The sequence below is a fragment of the Xenopus laevis genome, chromosome 1S (assembly GCF_017654675.1).
Source record: "Xenopus laevis strain J_2021 chromosome 1S, Xenopus_laevis_v10.1, whole genome shotgun sequence".
Classification (NCBI taxonomy): domain Eukaryota; kingdom Metazoa; phylum Chordata; class Amphibia; order Anura; family Pipidae; genus Xenopus; species Xenopus laevis.
Window position 1 is genome coordinate 8,795,119 of NC_054372.1, and position 20,606 is coordinate 8,815,724.

Here is a 20,606-nt window from a genome sequence, read left to right on the forward strand (position 1 = left end):
CCCAAAATGTTTAGAGGTTGACTTGTTTCTCCAATATTTATTGAAATTGTATATGAATTAGGGCCTCATGGGGCCCCTATACCTCCTGGGCCCCCCTGCAGCCGCAGGGTCTGCTTCCTCTATAGTTACGCCCCTGGGGTGGACACAGGATATCCGCAGCCTTTCCCCCCAGTGGTTTCCCCTTTGTTTTACTTCCTTTTCTCATCTCTCCTCAATCTTTATAAACTAACAGTTGCAGTTTGCAATGTCTAGCATGACTTATACCACATATACAATTAAAAGAATTAATGCAATTATCATTTGTAGTTCTATCAGTAACTGCCCATTCTGCAACCCCCCCATCTGTTCTACTACAACCCTCTGACAGCTACATATAGTAGTTACAGCTTGTACCTTTATCTACATTTCACCCCAAGGAGAAGTCAAGGAGTGCACCTTATACATTAAATAGAGTTAGCACCACTAGTAAGAGAATAGCAGAACTTCTACTTTGGGCCATTAAGAACTGGGGCCCAAATGGCAAATTACATTGTATACTAAAGGTGAGGCCTTACCACCAGGGATCTATGAGGAGGCGAAATTATGTTTTCAACCCTCCATGTTGTGCCATGCTGGTTCAAACTCAAAAGGGTTAATTTACAAGGGCAGTGAGAAAAGTGTAATTTCGAGTTTTTTTTCTCACAATTCCAGCATCGTTATGGTCTTTAAAGGGTGATGAGTCTGTTGCCCTGGGACCTTTACAGAAGAGGGTATTACAAACAACTAACTGCTGGGAAATTTGCTTACCTGCAACTGCACTTGCATTCATAAATGACCTTATAGTACAGGTACGGGACCTGTAATGCAGAATACTCGAGACCTGGAGTTTACCAGATAATGGATCTTTCCATAATTTGGATCTTCATACCTTAAGTCTACTAGAAAATCATGTAAACATTAAATAAACCCAACAGGCTTGTTCTGCTTCCAATAAGGAATTCTTATATTTCAGTGTTGATTAAGTAGAAGGTACTTTTTTATTATTACACAGAAAAAGGAAATCATTTTTTAAAATGTGGATTATTGGGATAAAATGGAGTCTATGGGAGACGGCCTTTGTGTAATATGAGGCATTCTGGATAATGGGTTGCCAGATAACAGATCCCATACCTGTATGGTGATTTGAAATATATTTCAGCATCTTTTCCATTTTCAAATGCTTTCCTACCACCGACATCAAACTAAAAGGTCTATTGGGATTTTCAAGAAAGGCTTTCTCATAAAGTGCTCATATTAAAAATGTTACTTGTTACATGTAAAGGAAACAGACATTTTGAAGGTTCAATTATGGAATACGGCACTTTCAATAGAAATTTTAGGGAAACACAAATGATTTGATTGTTGAAATGAATGTTTCTACAATATGAATTGTGAAAGTTTTGGAAAACATATTATAACAAAAAAACTCACTTCCTGAGTTGATGGTAGTAGAAACCTCAGTGTATTTGTTGAAAATTAAGTAGAAAATAAGATATGTTCTATAGGACTGAATCTGAATAGAAATAATGTCTGCACAGTTCAATTTTTATATAAGATCCATGACCACCACTGCAAGAATAACATGTCAGGGTTATACAGGGAAGGGTAAATAACAATATGGGGGGAAGGAACTGGAAATATAAATTTTATATATATATATATATATATATATAAATTTTATATATATATATATATATATATATATATATATATATATATATATATATATATATATATATATATATATATCCATGAAGAATGTTGAAGCACACCGGGATTTATCGAATTAAAACTTATTTTATTGGATCAACGTTTTGGTCCTCACAGGGACCTTTATCAAGATAAACAAAATGTACAAGTGCAAAAAACTATATAGACTCACCCACCAGTGAACCATCACCAAATCACGCCCACAATTCAAGTGAACAATTTAACTCTAGGTTGACCATATATCCAGCAGACATAAATGATTTCCGTTTGGCCTGAAAAAAAAGTGCACAGTGCCTTATAACCATATATGTTAAAATGAACAATCAAATACTGTGTAAATATATAAAAAGTAGATAAATACAGTGAAAAATACTTTTTCTCATTATCAAACATATAATAAGGGGCCGATTCACTAACTTCGATTGAAGGATTCGAAGTAAAAAAAAAAAAATTGTGCTCCTCGACTATCGAATTGGCGTAAATTCGACTGAGTAGAATGATTCGAATAGATCGAGCGCAAAAACGCTGCGACTATTCGCCATTCGATAGTCAAAGTACTGGATCGTGCGCAAAAACGCTGCGACAATTCGCCCATTCGATAGTCGAAGTACTGTCTCTTTTAAAAATACTTCGACTGCCTACTTCGCCACCTAAAAACTACCGAATTGCTTTAAAAGCCTATGGGAAAGTCCCATAGGCTTGTTTTCCAAGTTTTTGATCGAATAAAAAGGCATTCGATCGAATGAAAATCCTTCGAGCGAATATTCGATCGAGCGCCTATTCGCCTGGCGAATATTCACCAATTCGACTATTCGCCAGCGCGTAAATTCACCCGAATTGCCTATTCGATTCTATTCGATTCTATTCCCCAGTCGAATTTCGAGGGATTTAACCCCTCGAAATTCGACCCTTGATGAATTTGCCCCCAAATATATACGACAATAGCAGTTTAAACACACACATTCCTTCGAGTCGATACAAGAAATGATATTTATATAGTGCTAAATTATTTATAAAAATGGGGTTTACAACAAACAATACTCGTTGAGCCCTTGGGGAGCAACAGTATTTAATGTTCTACTCCAGTATACCTCCTTCTGTAACATTAATCCTTCTGGTCAAAACATTCTGGAGTCCGGTATTATTAATATAAATTTTTGGCTTTATTCATGCGCTTAGAAATTACACAGGAGGGGATTTACATCTAACCTGTTTCGTGTCAAAAGACTTGACACTTCATCAGTGTCAAGTCTTTTGAAGTGTCAAGTCTTTTAACACGAACCACATTCGATGTAAATCCCCTCCTGTGTAATTTTTAAGCGCATGAATAAAACCAAAAAATGGATATTAATCATACCGGACTCCAGAATGTTATGACCAGTGCTCCGTAGCGGTAAAAGTGATTAACATAGCAGCCGGTTGGAAGGGAACGACACATTGCGATAGCTGTGGTCGAACAGGAGCTGGCGTGCATGGGATGAGCTGCGCCATTACCACATCGCCAATCTTTGTCTCCTTCTGTAACAACAATCCCAACCCCCCCCCCTGGAGGGTTCTGGCACTTAGGGACAGATTTACTAAGCTCGAGTGAGGGTTCGAATTTAAAAATGTTCGAATTTCGAAGTAAATTTTTGGGTACTTCGACCATCGAATAGGCTATATTCGACTTCGATTTGAACGATTCAAAGTAAAAATCAACTATTCGACCATTCGATAATCAAACTACTGTCTCTTTAAAAAAAACTTCGACTTCATACTTCGCCAAATTTAAGCTACCGCAGTGCAATGTTAGCCTATGGAGACCTTCCAGAGCACTTTCCTAAGTTTTTTGGTTGAATATAAATCCTTCGATCGATCGATAAAAATCGTTCGAAACGTTCGATTCGATCATTCGATCTAATGATTTTTATTCGACCGCAGGATTGCCAAATTTGTTGAAAAAACTTCGAATTCTATACTCGAAGTTTTTTGTACTTTGAAATTCGACCCTTGATAAATTTGCCCCTAAATCTATGCCATAAATCTGAATGTCGGAAGATTGTGTCCCATTTTTAAAAATGTTGGGGTATGGGTAAATCAGATTTACCAGTTTCAAAGGCTCTTTTGATAGAATATCTATGGTTACCCATCCTCTCATGTAGGGTATTCTGCGTTCTACCAACATATGTCAAACAGCATGGGCATGTTATAGTGTAAACAACATGTGTAGATGTACAAGAGATTCGGTGCCTGATCTGAATTTCTTTACCAGTGTGGGGATGCCAAAATGATTTGCCTGTCTCCCTCTGTGCCTCCCTTCCCTCCATGCTTGTCTCCCTCTGTGCCTCCCTTCCCTCCGTGCTTGTCTCCCTCTGTGCCTCCCTTCCCTCCGTGCTTGCCGCCCTCCATGCCTCCCTTCCCTCTGTGCTTGTCTCCCTCCATGGCTGTCTCCCTACTTGTCTCCCTTCCCTCCATGCTTGTCTCCCTCTGTGCTTGCCTCCCTCCATGTCTCTGCATTCCCTCCGTGCTTGCCTCCCTACATGCCTCCCTTCCCTCTCTGCTTGTCTCCCTCCGTGCTTGCCTCCCTCTGTGTCTCCCTTCCCTCTGTGCCTCCCTTCCCTCCATGCTTGTCTCCCTCTGTGCCTCCCTTCCCTCTGTGCTTGTCTCCCTCTGTGCCTCCCTTCCCTCCATGCTTGCCGCCCTCCATGCCTCCCTTCCCTCTGTGCTTGTCTCCCTCCATGACCGTCTCCCTCCTTGTCTCCCTTCCCTTCATGCTTGTCTCCCTCTGTGCTTGCCTCCCTCCATGTCTCCATTCCCTCCGTGCTTGCCTCCCTACATGCCTCCCTTCCCTCTCTGCTTGTCTCCCTCCGTGCTTGCCTCCCTCTGTGTCTCCCTTCCCTCTGTGTCTCCCTTCCCTCTGTGCCTTGCTTCCCTCTGTGCTTGTCTCCTCTGTGCCTCCCTTTCCTCCGTGCTTGTCTCCCTCAGTGTCTCTGTTCCCTCAGTGTCTTTTTCCCTCCATGTTTGTCTCCACTCCATGCCTCCCTTCCCTCCGTGCTTGTTTCCCTTCCCTCCATGCTGTGCTGTCACCAAAGCCCTGTCTGCAAATCATTTCCCCTTGACTCGCTATGATGCTGTCTGCAGGTGCACAGTGTCTGTGCACAAGAGTGTCTGCTTGTGCACAGGCAACCTGGGTTGGGACGAGCTCCAGCAGCCCTGAGAAGGACCCCGGCGTGATTGACGTGGTGCCGAGATGACCTAGATAACCAGCGCCTCCCAGCTATGCATGCCCAGTCCTTTTCAGTGGCTAAAAAAAAGAATGTGAAAAAAAGAGACTGCCTGTGCTAATAAATAAACCTCCAAGTGTAACATTATAGAATACTCTTTAATAATTTAGGTAAATTGTACATTTTCCTTGGATTTAACAGTTATATTTACATGAAGAAATTACTTAATTAATTCAATTAGTTATTAAGAAATTTCAGGAAATTATACTCTTTCTGTTTATTTAGGCAAGGAAATTTTGACTACAGAAAGGAAGAATTCACTGAAACATTGCTATGGAGATCATTTTGTAAGCAACGTTTAAACCCAAATACTGCAATGTTTGTTCATCCTTTATAATAGGTAAATAATCTGCTCTCTGCTGAGAAGAGATTACAGAAATGGTTGCATAAATGAATTGGTTGGAAGCAATTTGATAAAAGGTGTCAGAACCGACATCACCACTGCATAGGGATTAAACTTGTTTCCTATAATTTGAATTATTTCTATTTGTTAAGTTCCACTGGACTGAAATTAAAACTTAATTTAGCAAAGTATATTGGAAAATAAGTTTAATATCTAAAAATAAAACAAGTATGATGGCAAAATGTGTTCCAAAAATTGTGTTAGTTTGAAGCATTTTTAGTTTATAGCATTTAAGTTTATAGCATTTAAAATATTAATTATATGTAGCAATGTATAATTTTTAGGGATATCTGTTTTCCATTTCATCAGTAGTAATGAGCGAAATTTTTCACCGAGTTTTGCCGCAAAAATGATACCCATAGACACCAATTGGTGAAAAAAATTGTCACGTGACTAAAAAAATTTGACACCCATAGACATCATTGCATTTTGGCAATTTTTTGCCATTTCGTGAATTTTTGAAGAAGCAAAATGGGTCACATTTGTCCATTAATATTCATCAGCTCTAGCTCCCAGGAGATCAGGAGAAATCAGGCTATACCAATGTAGGGATGTGAAAATCTTAGACACCCTTACACATTACAGACAGGCACATCCCTAGTTATGTGGATGCCTAAAAGGTCCTTATGGGGACCTTGTGCTTATGTAACCCCTGCAGTTCACACAGTGTACACCAGATGGCACTGTGCCAGAGTATAAAAGGTTTAGGAACCATGTGCTCTGGGTCCATTGCTTTAGCCCAACCAAGCAGGCTGGAAGGGAATGGGTAGTGTCGACCCTAGGCGCCTTGGCCCTAGTAATTAGACAGCTATACTCAATTATAGATCACTCTAGGAGTGATAGAGAGGCTAAACAGATCCCAGGGTATTACTGACCCGGAGTAAAGTGTTGAGATTAGGGATGGTAGGAATTCCCCTAGTCTGCCACTGGAAGATATCCTGAAAACTGGGCAATACCACACGTTGCCAACTTACTCTCTGCTGTATATTCCCTAGCCTGTGGGGATTCAGCCTATACATGCTGTGTGTATATGCTTCCTTTATGCTGCTGTGTTATTCTATGCTCCATTGTGGATCAATGTACTTGATGATCTATGTGCTATTGTTTAATAAATACAGTTCTATGTTCAACCGTTAAAGAGCTACTGGCGCCCATCATTGTGTTATCTCATCTAGTTACAGTTACACTACACCCTGCCTCCACCGCGTTGCGAGGGCTTGCCCCTGAGAAAGAGAGCTCATCTGTGGTATCAGCCCACAAAGGAAAGTAGCTATAACTGCTAAATACAAAGCAGTTTACTATAGTGCTACACCTACAATATTGTTAATTGCAACAGTTATCCTTGATGATGAACCACTGCCTGGAAACATGCTGAGCAATACCTACTGATTGTAAGACTTTGTATAAATGGGGTAACATGCACCAGTAATTAATGATTTTGGATGATCTGCCTGACTGGGCTACATCTACTATGTAAATTATGTGAACCTTCACATTGTTTCAGTAGACCTGATGAAACTTTGTTTGATCCCTTTGACCAAAAAAGATTTGCATTCTTTTCTTGAAGGTATGCTTTATAAAATGAAATGAATCCCCTTTTCACAAGCAGAGAGAAGACATGAGATGTCATAGAGTTACATTAACCTGGTCGAGGGTGGTCTTTTTCAGCTCCTTGGATAACCATGTTTGCCATTCATCACTCACAATATCACATAATCAATAGGAATTCTCTTTTTAGTGTCAGAGTAAAGCTAAGGGGCAGATTTTTAAAGGGTCAAATTTCAAAGTAATGGGAGTTGTTTTGAACTCCCATAACTTCAAAATTCGAATTAAAAAAGACAAAATCAAAGGTTTTTTTTTATGGTGAATAGGTCCGTTTTCGATCGAATTTGAATCGTACTAATCAAAGTAACAGCGCATTCGATCAAATTTGATTTGAAGTTCTTTCAAACATAACCTTGGATTTTTCAAAGTCCACCAATTGACTACAAATAGGTTCTAGGAGGTCCCAATAGGCTAAAACAGCAATTCTGCAAGTTTTAGATGGCGAATGAGTAAAGTCAAATTTTTAAAGAGACAGTACATGCTAAATTTCGATATTTGAATTTTCAAATTTTTTTCAAATTCAAATCAAATTTGGACTATTCCCTTGTTGAAGTACACAGATTAACTCGAAATTTAAATTTTTTCATTCGAATTTTCACTTCGACCTTTGATAAATCTGCCCCTAAGATTAGCTCATTTGTTGAGGTTGCCAAATGAGTGGATCTCTCACTTATATGCCCACCTTAAGGTAGGTGACATTGGGATGACCATTTGTGGACCCTAGGGCCCAACAGGAAGATAGGAGGTCGGAGTGAGGACCGCTATTGGCTCTGGCTGATTTTCACCAGCTTTTATTGACCTGTGTATGGCCAACTTTTAGGGCAACGCACACTATCTACACTAGACTCAAGAGATTCAAATTAACACCTTTTTTTAACGAATAGTAAAGATAAATAAAATGTTGGCTTTGGTCAGATAATACTGAAGAAAAAAGATCTGGATACAGTTAAAACTCAGTAATATAATGGTATTTAGCCAAACAACTTACACAGAAGGAAAAGGAGAGAGGACATGAATAAGATAAAGGAAGGCATGTGATGAAGAACGTAAGTAATAACAGCAAAGTAGGAATCCAATGCAACTAGGGGCATATTTATCAAGGGTCGAATTTCGAATTGAAAAAACTTCAAAATTTAAATTGAAAAAGACCAACTTAAATTAAGTCAAAGGTTTTTTTTGGTCGAATAGGTCAGTTTTTGATTGAATAGGTCTGTATTTAGCCAAATTCGAATCGTGCGAATCGAAGGAATAGCGCATTCGATCGAACTTGATTCAAAGTTTTTCCCAAAAAAAGTCCACCAATTGACTCCAAATAGGTTCTAGGAGGTCCCCCATAGGCTAAACCAGCAATTCAGCAGGTTTTAGATGGCGAATGGTCGAATTTTAAAAGAGACAGTGTGGTGTTTATACAATTGGCCTGTAGATGTCACTGTACACAATAGTTATACTGTGAATACACAATACTGTCTAGACTGCTTGAAAGTGAAAGTAAGAGTTGCTTCCTGTTGTGTAATAGCTGCATGAGCCTGCTAATAAAGCACTGATGTACTCTACTCATCCTCGGCTACCAAAACATAACAGACAGTACATTTGGGCTATTCCCTAGTCAAAGTACACAACAATAGTTCAAAATTTGATTTTTTTTTTTGGATTTGAAAATTCACCTCGACCTTTGATAGATCTGTCCATAATGTGTTTTTGTAAACATCTGCTATCCCAACCAATCAGCTATCTCTTTACATATATGTAAAGAATTAAAGCGCCCAGAAATAAAATTTATGCTGGCATTTGCTATATTAGAATTCATTATTGTTCATTAAAATATCCCTTGACTAGTAATAGTCTAAAATCTATAGCAGAAACATTTTATTTTCCATTTTTTACAAACTGTAATGTTGCCACCTACAGGTATTATTGCTATTAGCAGGGCCGCCATCAGGGGGGGACAGGGGGGACAAGCGTACCGGGCCCGGGCATGAAGGGGGGCCCGGCAGCGCTGCATTTTTTTGAAGATCCGGGCCCCCCTTACGAGCGCCCGAGCCGTACGTCTTGCCTCTTCAGTGCCGAATGCGGAAGTGCCGAAAAGCCGAAGCCGATGCGACGAAAAGACCCGAAGTCACGGAAAAAGCCGAAGTCCCGAAGTCACGAAGCGCCGAAAAGACCCGAAGTCACGAAAACAGCCGAAGCCGAAGTCCTGAAGCAGCGCAAAGACCCGAAGTCACGAAAACAGCCGAAGCCGAAGTCCTGAAGCGGTGAAAAGACCCGAAGTCACGAAAGGAGGCGAAGTTGAAGTACTGAAGCCATGAGTTCAATTCTACTGAACACCAGTTTGTGTTTTTTTTTTTTTAATCCCCTGGCCACCAATGTATTATTTTAATATTCTATAGGCCCCTGCCACCAATCTTTTTTTTAAAACTTTTGTTTTTGGGGCCCCAATTTTTTTTTTAACTCGTAAGGGGCCCCTTGCCACCATTGTTTTTTTTTGGGGTTTTTTTTTTAAAAAAAAAATTAATTTTCTTTTTGGTGGCCCCAAATTTTTTTAACTTGTAAGGGGGCCCCTGCCACCAGTTTTTTTTTTTTTTTCAAAAAAAAATTATTTTTTTTTTAAATTTTTTTTGGGGCCCCAATTTGTTTTTAACTTGTAAGGGGGCCCCTGCCACCATTTTTTTTTTTTTCAAAAAAATTTTTTTTTCTCCAAATTTTTTTTTTGGGGCCCCAATTTGTTTTTAACTTATAAGGGGGCCCCTGCCGCCAATGTTTTTTTTTTTTTTTCAAAAAAAAATTAATTTTTTTTCAAATTTTTTTTTGGGGCCCCAATTTGTTTTTAACTTATAAGGGGGCCCCTGCCGCCAATGTTTTTTTTTTTTTTCAAAAAAATTTTTATTTTTTTTCAAATTTTTTTTTTGGGGCCCCAATTTGTTTTTAACTTAGAAGGGGGCCCCTGCCACCAATGTTTGTTTATTTTTTAGTTTTTTTTACATTTTTTTTTGTTGGGGCCCCAAGTTTTTTTTAACAGGGGGCCCCTGCCACCAATGTTTTTAAAAAAAAAAAAATTTAATTTTTTTTTTTTTGGGGCCCCAATTTTTTTTATAAGGGGGCCCTGACCATCAATAGCTTTTTACAACTTGTGTGGGGGGGGGGTTACTTTTTTAGCGCTGATGTCTGTGTGGTCTTTTAACTGCGATGTGGGCGGGATATGGGGCGGAGCTTGGTCGTCAGTGTGGGCGGGGCCCAGGGGGCCCCAAAAATTTTGTTGTACGGGGCCCCGTGATTTCTAATGGCGGCCCTGGCTATTAGTACTATAAATCAGTTCCAAGGAACAGCCTTAATACTATATTCACAGATAGGTCTTTTCTTCAGGCTGAAGGCATCAGTATTTGTATTGTTTAACCAGCTGTGCAATGTAAATCTTCATGTTTCTCTGTGCATTAATAAAGCCAGGTAAAACCTATCAGGAATAAATAAAGAAACTGCTTTTGACAAATAATTTTCACTGTAACCGACTTTAGAGAGAAGAAATATAACAAGGCGTGTACACGGGGGTCTACAGGGGAGTAACGTGTGTGTAGCAGTGGGGGGAGAGGAATGCCAGGGGATGTGTCCAGTAAAAAGAGACTATTGAGAACACTGCCAAATAGTAAATAGTTGTCCAACATTTCCACATTAAGGGGGTTATTTATCAAGGTCCGAATTTATCTCAATATCGGCTGCTACAAACTCCAATCTAAGCCGCTCGGGTTTTTAACGCTTGTTTATTATTACATTTTCCCGAAAATTACCGTTGCTGGAAAAGCTCAGATTTTCCCGATTATTTCGTGAATTTTCCCCTCGGACTGTTCCCACTGACTTTTATGCAACCTTGACAGGTTTGAGATGCCATGTTTTTATATTCAGGCTTTTTAGCCCTCAGGGTTTAATAAAAAATGATGATTTTTTTAAAAGCCTATTATAAGACAAAAAATTTAAAATCTTCGGAATTCAGGTAATTTCAGGTATTCAGAGCTTAATAAATAACCCCCTAAAAGAACCTGTGCATGCAGTGTTAGGGGTCTATGAAATATCTTGCAGTTTTAAAACCAGCATTCAGTATTATTAAAGGACAAGTAAGGGGTAATAATCACGTTGGTATTGAGACCAATGTGCACATGTTCCATTTCTGCCACTAAATAGGAATAAGAAAGCAATTAGAAACAGTCATAAAGTGGAAGGATGAAGCATTGAATAGAGCAAGAAATGAATGGAAAGATAAGAAAATAATAATGGCAAAAAAATATACATAAGAAGCCTGAATTCTTGTTCCTGGGGTCACTGACTCTTTAAAGAGAAGAACATATAGTTTTATTCTGAATGCAGAACTGAAAGGCAAGTAAACAAGTGAAGATACACACACAGAAAGTAATCATTTTTATTACTATCATTTGTATAGTGCTAACATGTTTACTCTTCACTTTACAGAAACTGTTCTCATTTTACATCATAAACAATGACTAACACAAACTTATTTCTATAAAACAACTAGGGGCTGATTTATCAAGGGTTGAAGTAAAAATTTGAAGTAAAAAAATTTGAATTTAGAGCTATTTTTGTGTATTTTGACTATAGGCCAAAATTCGATTTGAATGTAGGAAATCTAAATGTATCATGTACTAGAGTCATTCACTCCTCATATCCATTCACTTATTAAATCATGTCACTTCCACCTAAGGAACATATCCAAAATACGATCATTTATCACCCAAGATGCTGCCAAATTTCTTATTTACTCTCTCATCATATCACGTCTAGACTACTGTAACTCTCTTTTAATTGGCCTCCCCCTCCAGAGACTGTCACCTCTCCAGTCCATAATGAACACTGCTGCGAGGCTCATACACCTCAGCAACCGCTCCTCCTCGACATTCTGTCAATCCCTGCACTGGCTTCCGTTACCTTTCAGAATCAAATTCAAATTAATGACACTGACATTCAAAGCACTTCATAACTCTGCCTCACCCTACATCTCTGAACCCTATATACTCACCCAACCGCTTACTACTGTCCCCTACTGACCTGCTACTCAACTCTTCTCTCATTACCTCCTCACATGCTCGCATTCAAGACTTTGCAAGGGCTGCACCCCTCCTTTGGAACTCTCTCCCACGGTCCGTCCGACTTTCTCCCAACTTTCTGCTTTCAAAAGATCTCTTAAAACACACTTATTTATAGAAGCCTACCCTCACTCTGCTTAACTACCAAACGCAACCACATACAATACCACATTTCTCACTCACTAAATTCGCTCTTGCCCACTCCCACACCTTGTGTATTACTCCCTTCCCTTTAGAGTGTAAGCTCTTTCTGCATAGGGCCTTCCTCACCTTTTGTACCGGTATTGATTGTGATGTATGTAACTCCATATGTTCTATGCATATAATTCATGTGATTAAGTTGAATAATCACATTTACTTTACAGTGCTACACAATATGATGACACTTTATAAATACATGTTAATAATAATAATAATAATAATAATAATACTGACGCTTTAAAACTTTGACTTCAATCATGCACCATCTAAAACCTGTCAAATTGCTGTTTTAGCCTATGGGGAACCTCCTAGAACCTATTTGGAGTCATTTGGTGAACTTTGAAAAATCAAAGTTTTTTTGTAAAAAACTTAAATTCTAAGTAGATTGAATACAATCTTACTTCAATTCAAACGATTTCAATACAGCCTATTCACCCGCAGAAAAAAACATAATAAATTAATAAATTAAACAAAATAAGTCTCTCGCACACCTTCGGATAGTCAAGTACCAGGTGCTGCTGCTGTGTCAATTATTCAGATATACACAGTAACATAGTAACATAGTAAGTAAGGTTGAAAAAAGACACGTCCATCGAGTTCAACCTTTTTTTTTTTATTAACTACCTATCTGCCAGTTGATCCAGAGGAAGGCAAAAAAAACCCATCTGAAGCCTCTCCAATTTGCCTTAGAGGGGGAAAAATTCCTTCCTGACTCCAAAATGGCAATGGGACCAGTCCCTGGATCAACTTGTACTATGAGCTATTTCCCATAACCCTGTATTCCCTCACTTGCTAAAAAGCTATCCAACCCCTTCTTAAAGCTATCTAATGTATCAGCCTGTACAACTGATTCAGGGAGAGAATTCCACATCTTCACAGCTCTCACTGTAAAAAACCCCTTCCGAATATTTAGGCGGAACCTCTTTACTTCTAATCGGAATGGGTGACCTTGTGTCAGCTGGAAATACCTACTGGTAAATAAATCATTAGAGAGATTATTATATGATCCCCTTATATATTTATACATAGTTATCATATCACCCCTTAAGCGCCTCTTCTCCAGCGTGAACATCCCCAATTTGGCCAGTCTTTCCTCATAGCTAAGATTTTCCCTTTACCAGCTTAGTTGCCCTTCTCTGTACCCTCTCTAATACAATAATGTCCTGTTTGAGTGATGGAGACCAAAACTGTACGGCATATTCTAGATGGGGCCTTACAAGTGCTCTATACAGTGGAAGAATGACCCCCTCCTCCCTTGACTCTCTGCCCCATTTAATACAACTCAAGACCTTATTTGCCCTTGATGCTGCTGTCTGGCATTGCTTGCTACAGACAAGTTTATCATCTACAAGGACTCCAAGGTCCTTTTCCATAATGGATTTGCCTAGTGCAGTCCCATTAAGGGTATAAGTGGATATTGTTACATCCCAGGTGCATGACTTTACATTTATCAACATTGAATCTCATTTGCCACTTAGCTGCCCAGATTGCCAGTTTGTCAAGATCCTGTTGCAAGTGCCACATCCTGGATGGAATTAATTGGGCTGGATAATTTTGTGACATCTGCAAACACTGATACATTACTTACAACACCCTCCCCTAAGTCATTAATGAACAAGTTAAATAAAAGTGGACCCAATACGGAGCCCTGGGGGACCCCACTAAGAACCTTACTCCAAGTAGAGAATGTCCCATTAACAACCACCCTCTGTACCCGATCCTGTAGCCAGTTTCCTATCCACGTACAAACGCCTTCATTAAGCCCAACGGACCTTAGTTTAGAAAGCAGTCATTTGTGGGGCACAGTATCAAACGCTTTGGCAAAATCCAAATAGATCACATCTACTGCCCCCCCACTGTCCAGAATCTTACTTACCACATCATAAAATGCAATCAAATTCGTCTGACATGACCTATCCTTCATAAAGCCATGCTGATTGTTGCTCATAATGCCATTCATTAGGACAAAATTTTGAACGTGATCCCTTAACAAGCCTTCAAATAATTTGCCTACCACAGATGTCAAGCTTACTGGCCTATAATTGCCAGGTTGAGATCGTAATCCCTTTTTAAATATTGGAATAACATCAGCTTTTCTCCAATCCATAGGCACCATACCAGATGACAGTGAATCTGAGAAAATCAGAAATATCCGTTGGTAGTTAGCAGCGCACACTGGAATTTTTTAAAAAGTTTAATTTATTTATCAAATATTAAAATGTTTTACATGTATCGACGTTTCGGTCCGGGTCTTGGACCGTTCTCAAGATACACCATGTAATTAAAAGCAAGGTTTTATACCCTCTCCTATCTCCAAACAGGAAATGAAATCACCAACACACATCACACATAGACATAGGAAATAGCTATCACATCACTAAGTGCTGTTCATCGCAACAAAGCACATCTGTGTCCACTTTTACCAATATTTAAGAAACATTTGTGTCCACTCTTCCCTATGTTACATATATATATTCAATTCCCCAAAATCACAGCACTAGATAATTTGGCTCTCATTGCCTGGGTGCGTGCCACTAATAACACATACGATCCTCCAATAAAGAAGCTGCACTCACAGGTCTTATCCAAAAGTACAAACGATTCATTTAAAAAAATAACGTTTTGGCTGCACCTCAGCCTTTGTCAAAGTGACAAATATTGAAATACATTTTGGGTTCCAGAAAATGTATCCATACTAGATTCTAGATTCAATATGCTGTGTTTTCGGGGGGGGTGGGTTGCTAGGAATTTTCAGAAAAAGACACAATCTTAGCGGTATTCCAGGTATTAATATTTTTAGTGCATTGTTCAACACTTTTTTCATTCTTCCTTTTTGCATCTAAAACCACTAAAATTTGACCTTCGATAAATAAGCCACCATGTGCTTTCGTTTTCGTATTTCGGGGGTTGCTTGTGGTAAAACCTCCACATTTTCAGTTGCCAAAACAAATATTTACAGAAATTTCAGAAATTACATTTTGCTAATATATACTGGAAAATATACTGTCGTAAAGAGGAACACGTTGCTGTGTCAAGGCAAATATTTCAAATAATACTCATACCAAGACATAATGCTGACCCATCCTGCATCTGTTCATTGTGCAAAGTGACTGGAACGAATGAGATCAAATTGTCACCTACTTCCTACCCACAGTCGCCCTCTCCCCCGCAGGCTCATTCTGATGCCTCCATCTGTTCTCCCTGCGGTCTGGGCATTCCTGTTCAACTTTATTTTTTCCTCTATAGTTATGCCACTCGTAGACACACATAAAATTAGTTTGTCAGATCCTCTCACACACCCATATACTAACACTTGACAAACTGTCACACACACATACACCAACAAACACTTCGATCCACACATGTTCCAGTTTTCCTAGTGGGACAGTTTACTAAAAATCTGAAAATGTTCTCCATTATTCACTCTTTCTGATCAAAAATTAGAGCTTGATATTTTTCAAAAATTGTTTCCAGGTGAATAATTTTTATTATGCAACCATTTACTATTACTGTCAACAAATGTGTCCCTTGTGAAAACAAGCAATACATTTTTAAAATGCTTTTAACTTTTTACAGAAAAAAAATAAACCGGAAAAATATCATGTCAGGCCTAATCAAAGCAGGGAAGAAACTCAACCTTTGGTAAATCTGTCCAAAAGTATCACAAATTACTTTTAAACAAAGGCTTTTCTTAGTTTAATGTGAAGTAGAAAATGTATTCCCATGCTTCATGTAAAAATATATATTTCCACATGCTGAATAGATCAGACACCTTCATCTTTTTAAATACAATTACCCATGCTAACTAAATTCAGCTTTATGGGGTTTTTTTTAACTTCTATTGATTTAAAGAATAATGTCCTTTTGATAAATCAAAGATATTAAATATCTAATGTATCATTTATACTAAATAACTCTTTTACCTTTCAGAAAAATGGCCTTCATCTTAATTCTTTTGAAAAAGATCAGATCTTTAAATGGCATTAGGTTGTCATGGTAACAGGTATATTACGGTTATAATTTGGGGTCTGAAGCAGAAGATATAAAAAAAAGTTCTAATTGATAAAGTTACCTTAATAGAATCTACCCTGGAGTAATGGATTTAATCACTTTGGCATCTGAGCCAAAACAAAGGGCTTTTACATGAAAGTAACCTGTTTTAATGAATATCATTATTTAAACTTTTTCAAAAGACCTTTATGAGGACTTTGTCTCTAAAGATAAGAAAGTGCAATGATCATTAAGTTAATGTGTTTTTTTTATAGAATTGTATTAAACCTCTGTATTGATAAAGATTTGTTTTGCCAAAAAAAAGTTCTGATTTTAATTTATTCTCGACATTTATTGATATTTATTACTCGCGCTTTTTTTTTGGTAGAAGATTTTTAGAATTTATGGAATATTTACTGACTGTCCTGACATAAGGAAATGTTTTACTGAATCGGAGCATTTGTGTATATAAAGATGGTAGTTTGTCACAATGTCTTTTACTGTGTTGAGCATTTGAACAATTTAGTTTCCGATGGGGTATTGGTGCAAATTATACCCATTATTAGCCTTTATATATATATATATATATATATATATATATATATATATATATATATATATATATATATATATATATATATATATATATATATATATATATATATATTTATATATATATATATATATATATAGATATATAGATATATATATATATATATATATATATATATATATATACCCATTATATGTCACGCTAAATCTCAATGATGAAGGTACGATCTCTACAGATCTATATCGTAAAGCCACGGCTACTAATTCCATTCTACATTTCCAAAGTTACCATCCCATGGCCACTAAGAGGGGAATTCCTGTGGGTGAATTTTTACGTCTAAGACGCAATTGCTCTGATCTGCCTATGTTTAAACAACGGGCTACTGAATTTACAGATCGTCTCTTGGCTAGAGGTTATTCCCGCTCTCTGATACATAGAGCATTTCTAAGAGCAATTAAGACTCCGAGAGACAACTTGTTCAATCAATCCAAATATCTGGATAAAACTAACGAACAGCCCACATGGTTTATCAGCACTTTTTGTAATCAGTGGCCGGCTATAAACTCAGTATTGAATAAACACTGTCATGTGCTGTTAACCGACCCAGCTTTATCTATGACACTTGGAATACGCCCACACTTACTGTATGTAGCCGTAGGGCACCTAATTTACGTGATCGCCTAGTCAAAAGTCACTTTACGAAACACAAAGCCAAACTTGTGAGACTAGGAACATTTCCTTGTGGTAATTGCAAGGCATGTAGATATATATATAACCAACTGTCGGTCACAGACAGATTTGGCAAGCAATTTAAGATCACACAATATTTTACATGCACTACGGATTGTATAATATATATGCTGGCATGCCCATGCAATAAAATATATATTGGCAAGATAAATCGTCCTTTCAAGAAAATAATTCTTAAACATGTTTCAAGCATTGAGAATGCTCTAGATTGGCTTAAAGCTGAGAAGAAATTGCCCCCAGTGAGCAGGCACTTCTTTGAAACTCACAATAGTTCCAGCAAGGGTTTACGTGCCACCGGCTTATTTAAAATCAATTTAGGAATTCAGAGGGGGGCGATCTTGAAACCTCTCTTCTGGCCAAAGAAAGTGAATTTATATTCATGATGAATGCCTTAAGCCCACATGGTCTAAATGAAAGCATTACTATGAATATCTTTATTTAATTATTCTTTTGCCAATTTTTATTTTTATTTTTCCATATGCTATATTGATTTGCTATATGTTAGTATAACAGCTCTATTAGTATCACTAATGGCATCGGATACTGAGTTATATCATCTTAAAATGTTGCGATTGTAAGCAAGCTACTATGCTTGGGTCTCAGTTGGTCAATTTCCTGTCTACACATTATGTTTGATCCTTGTTTTGAACTCTGACATCCAGTAATAACAACAGTATCAAACCACAAAGAAGAGCTCTGATAAAGCATAGGAGCCAATGAGTGTAATGTTACTCCGACTCCTTTCTTCTGATTGGTTAATTCAAATTTGGGTGACAGGCTGTGGTCTATTTATATGGGCACTGTTCTTGGCGCCAAATTAGCCTTTGACAAAGCTCGCATAACAGCGAGTGAAACGCATGTCAGGCGCTTCACTTTTTAATTGTAGGCAGGGAAAACGGGTCCTGGGGTCTGGGGTGAATGGGCGGAAGGGTGGAAGGGCTGGTGGGTTAACGACTCATATTTGCGCTGTTAAACGGCTGACTCTCAGCCGCATGCAATCACCTGCACGCTGACTGTATGAGAGGAGCATTGCAGGTGATAGCAGAGACTCTGCACTGCTGTCTTTCCATTGATCGCTTCCGTTTAACTCCTCGCAAATACTGCATCTATCGGTGTGCGTTTAGCGAGACTAATACAGTCTTAACACAGTGTATAGCACTGTTAATTTTTTCAGCCCGCAATCACTAGTCCTGTCTGAAACGGCGGACTGGTATTTTATGTGGGGACTAGTGATGGGCAAATTTATTCGCCAGGCGCGAATTTGCATGATTCATTGCCACGCCCGCGAAAATTCGCCCGAAAAAATTCGCAGGCGTCAAAAAAATTTTCACGGATTTTCCGGCGAAGCAAAACGGCGCAAATTCGCCCATCACTAGTGGGGACATTTGAGTATATACCAGCACACTATTCGTGGCCAGGGGCACTTTAATGGAGGTTAGAAGTAGTGTAGGACCAGGCACACCCTATGGAAATTAAGAGACGCCTGGTGCACAATGGTAGAGGCTCGGCAACCTCACAATAGGATACAAGTCAAGCGACATCCAATGGCACACAGGTCTACAGGAATTCTTCCAAAAATTCTTTATTTACGGATTGCAAATGCAACGTTTCGGGGAACAAAAATCCCCTTTGTCAAGCACTTTAATGGAGTACATATCGCACAGCGCAATGTGTGAATGTTTTTGGCAGCTCTGGAAATGCACATTACTGCAGACTGATAAACACTGCATAGATATCTTATGATATGAGTTTGTGCTTCTAAACATTTATTTACACACTATTTGTCCCCATCTTTCCGCACCGAGAATGGGTTACACAGTGAGCATATAAATTGTGATAACCAACCCAATACAGGATTAACCTACTGTTTATAAGATGACGACCTTGAGTCATATTAGCTTGTCCCGCCTATGTTTTCCTTTTAACTACATTTTTCGGCTATTTTTCATATTAGTATTAAAGGTTACGTTTTAATTTATAGGTGAATCTCAGAATTATTTAGTGGGAAGGTGCTAGTTATGGGTCATACTTTTTCTTCTTGATATATCCTTACACTTCGTGACACTGCACACCACCAATTTGTTCTCATATCAATGGAAGGTGCTACCTATTGCTCCTTTTGATTTATGCAAGGAGATTGTATCATACTTATGGTGATCTTCCTTACCTTGATGAACTTCATGTCTGTACTAAATGAGATATTTTGTGCATGATAAAAAGCTTATAAAAAAACAAGGGAATAATAATCTTGACTGCATTAAAAAATTTTAATACTGGTGGTTATAGATTCCTGTTGTGCATATTAATTAATCTAACAGTTGTGTAACCCCAGCTAGGCTATGCTTGTCCTTGTCTGGCTAGAAAGCAGGCAGAGCACCAATTACATGTGACCCTCTCTCCACAGGATGGGCCTTTGCTACATGGCACACAGCCACCCCCTTGACCAATTCTAATTGTTGAATAATTGTTTAAGCTAACATTTAAAAAAAATTTTTTTAAATAGCAGAGTTTGCCAAGTACATTTCACAGGTAAGGCTTTCTCAAGGCGAATGTCGGGCATTTCTGGTACATAAACTTAAATCACTTCCAGGTTTGATGTCACAGGCTACATCTCGCGATAGCTGACATATAGGGCTGTCACTCGTAATGCGTCTCCATTATGCGCTATGTCATTACTAGGGGAGCCGTCACCTGATGACTGTTAACCAATCTACAAGGACTCCCATGCACTTTATCATGACAAGCTCCCCAGCGCCACCCTCTGGTGCTACTTCAGGACGGCCTGCCCGTCTGTTCTGCAATTGATTTGAACTACATATGTAATAAAAATAAAGTATTGTGGAACTGCATTTCGCTTCCCATTTTTGACTTTTTAATATAAAGTACCTTATTAATCACATGAATTAAAACTGACATGCATTCCTGTAATGATTTTTTTGTTTTTAAGAATTTTTTAAATAAAAGGTGTATATACAGTAGATCATTTTCATTAATTCCCTTTGAGGACCCTGTATCCTTTTTAAAGA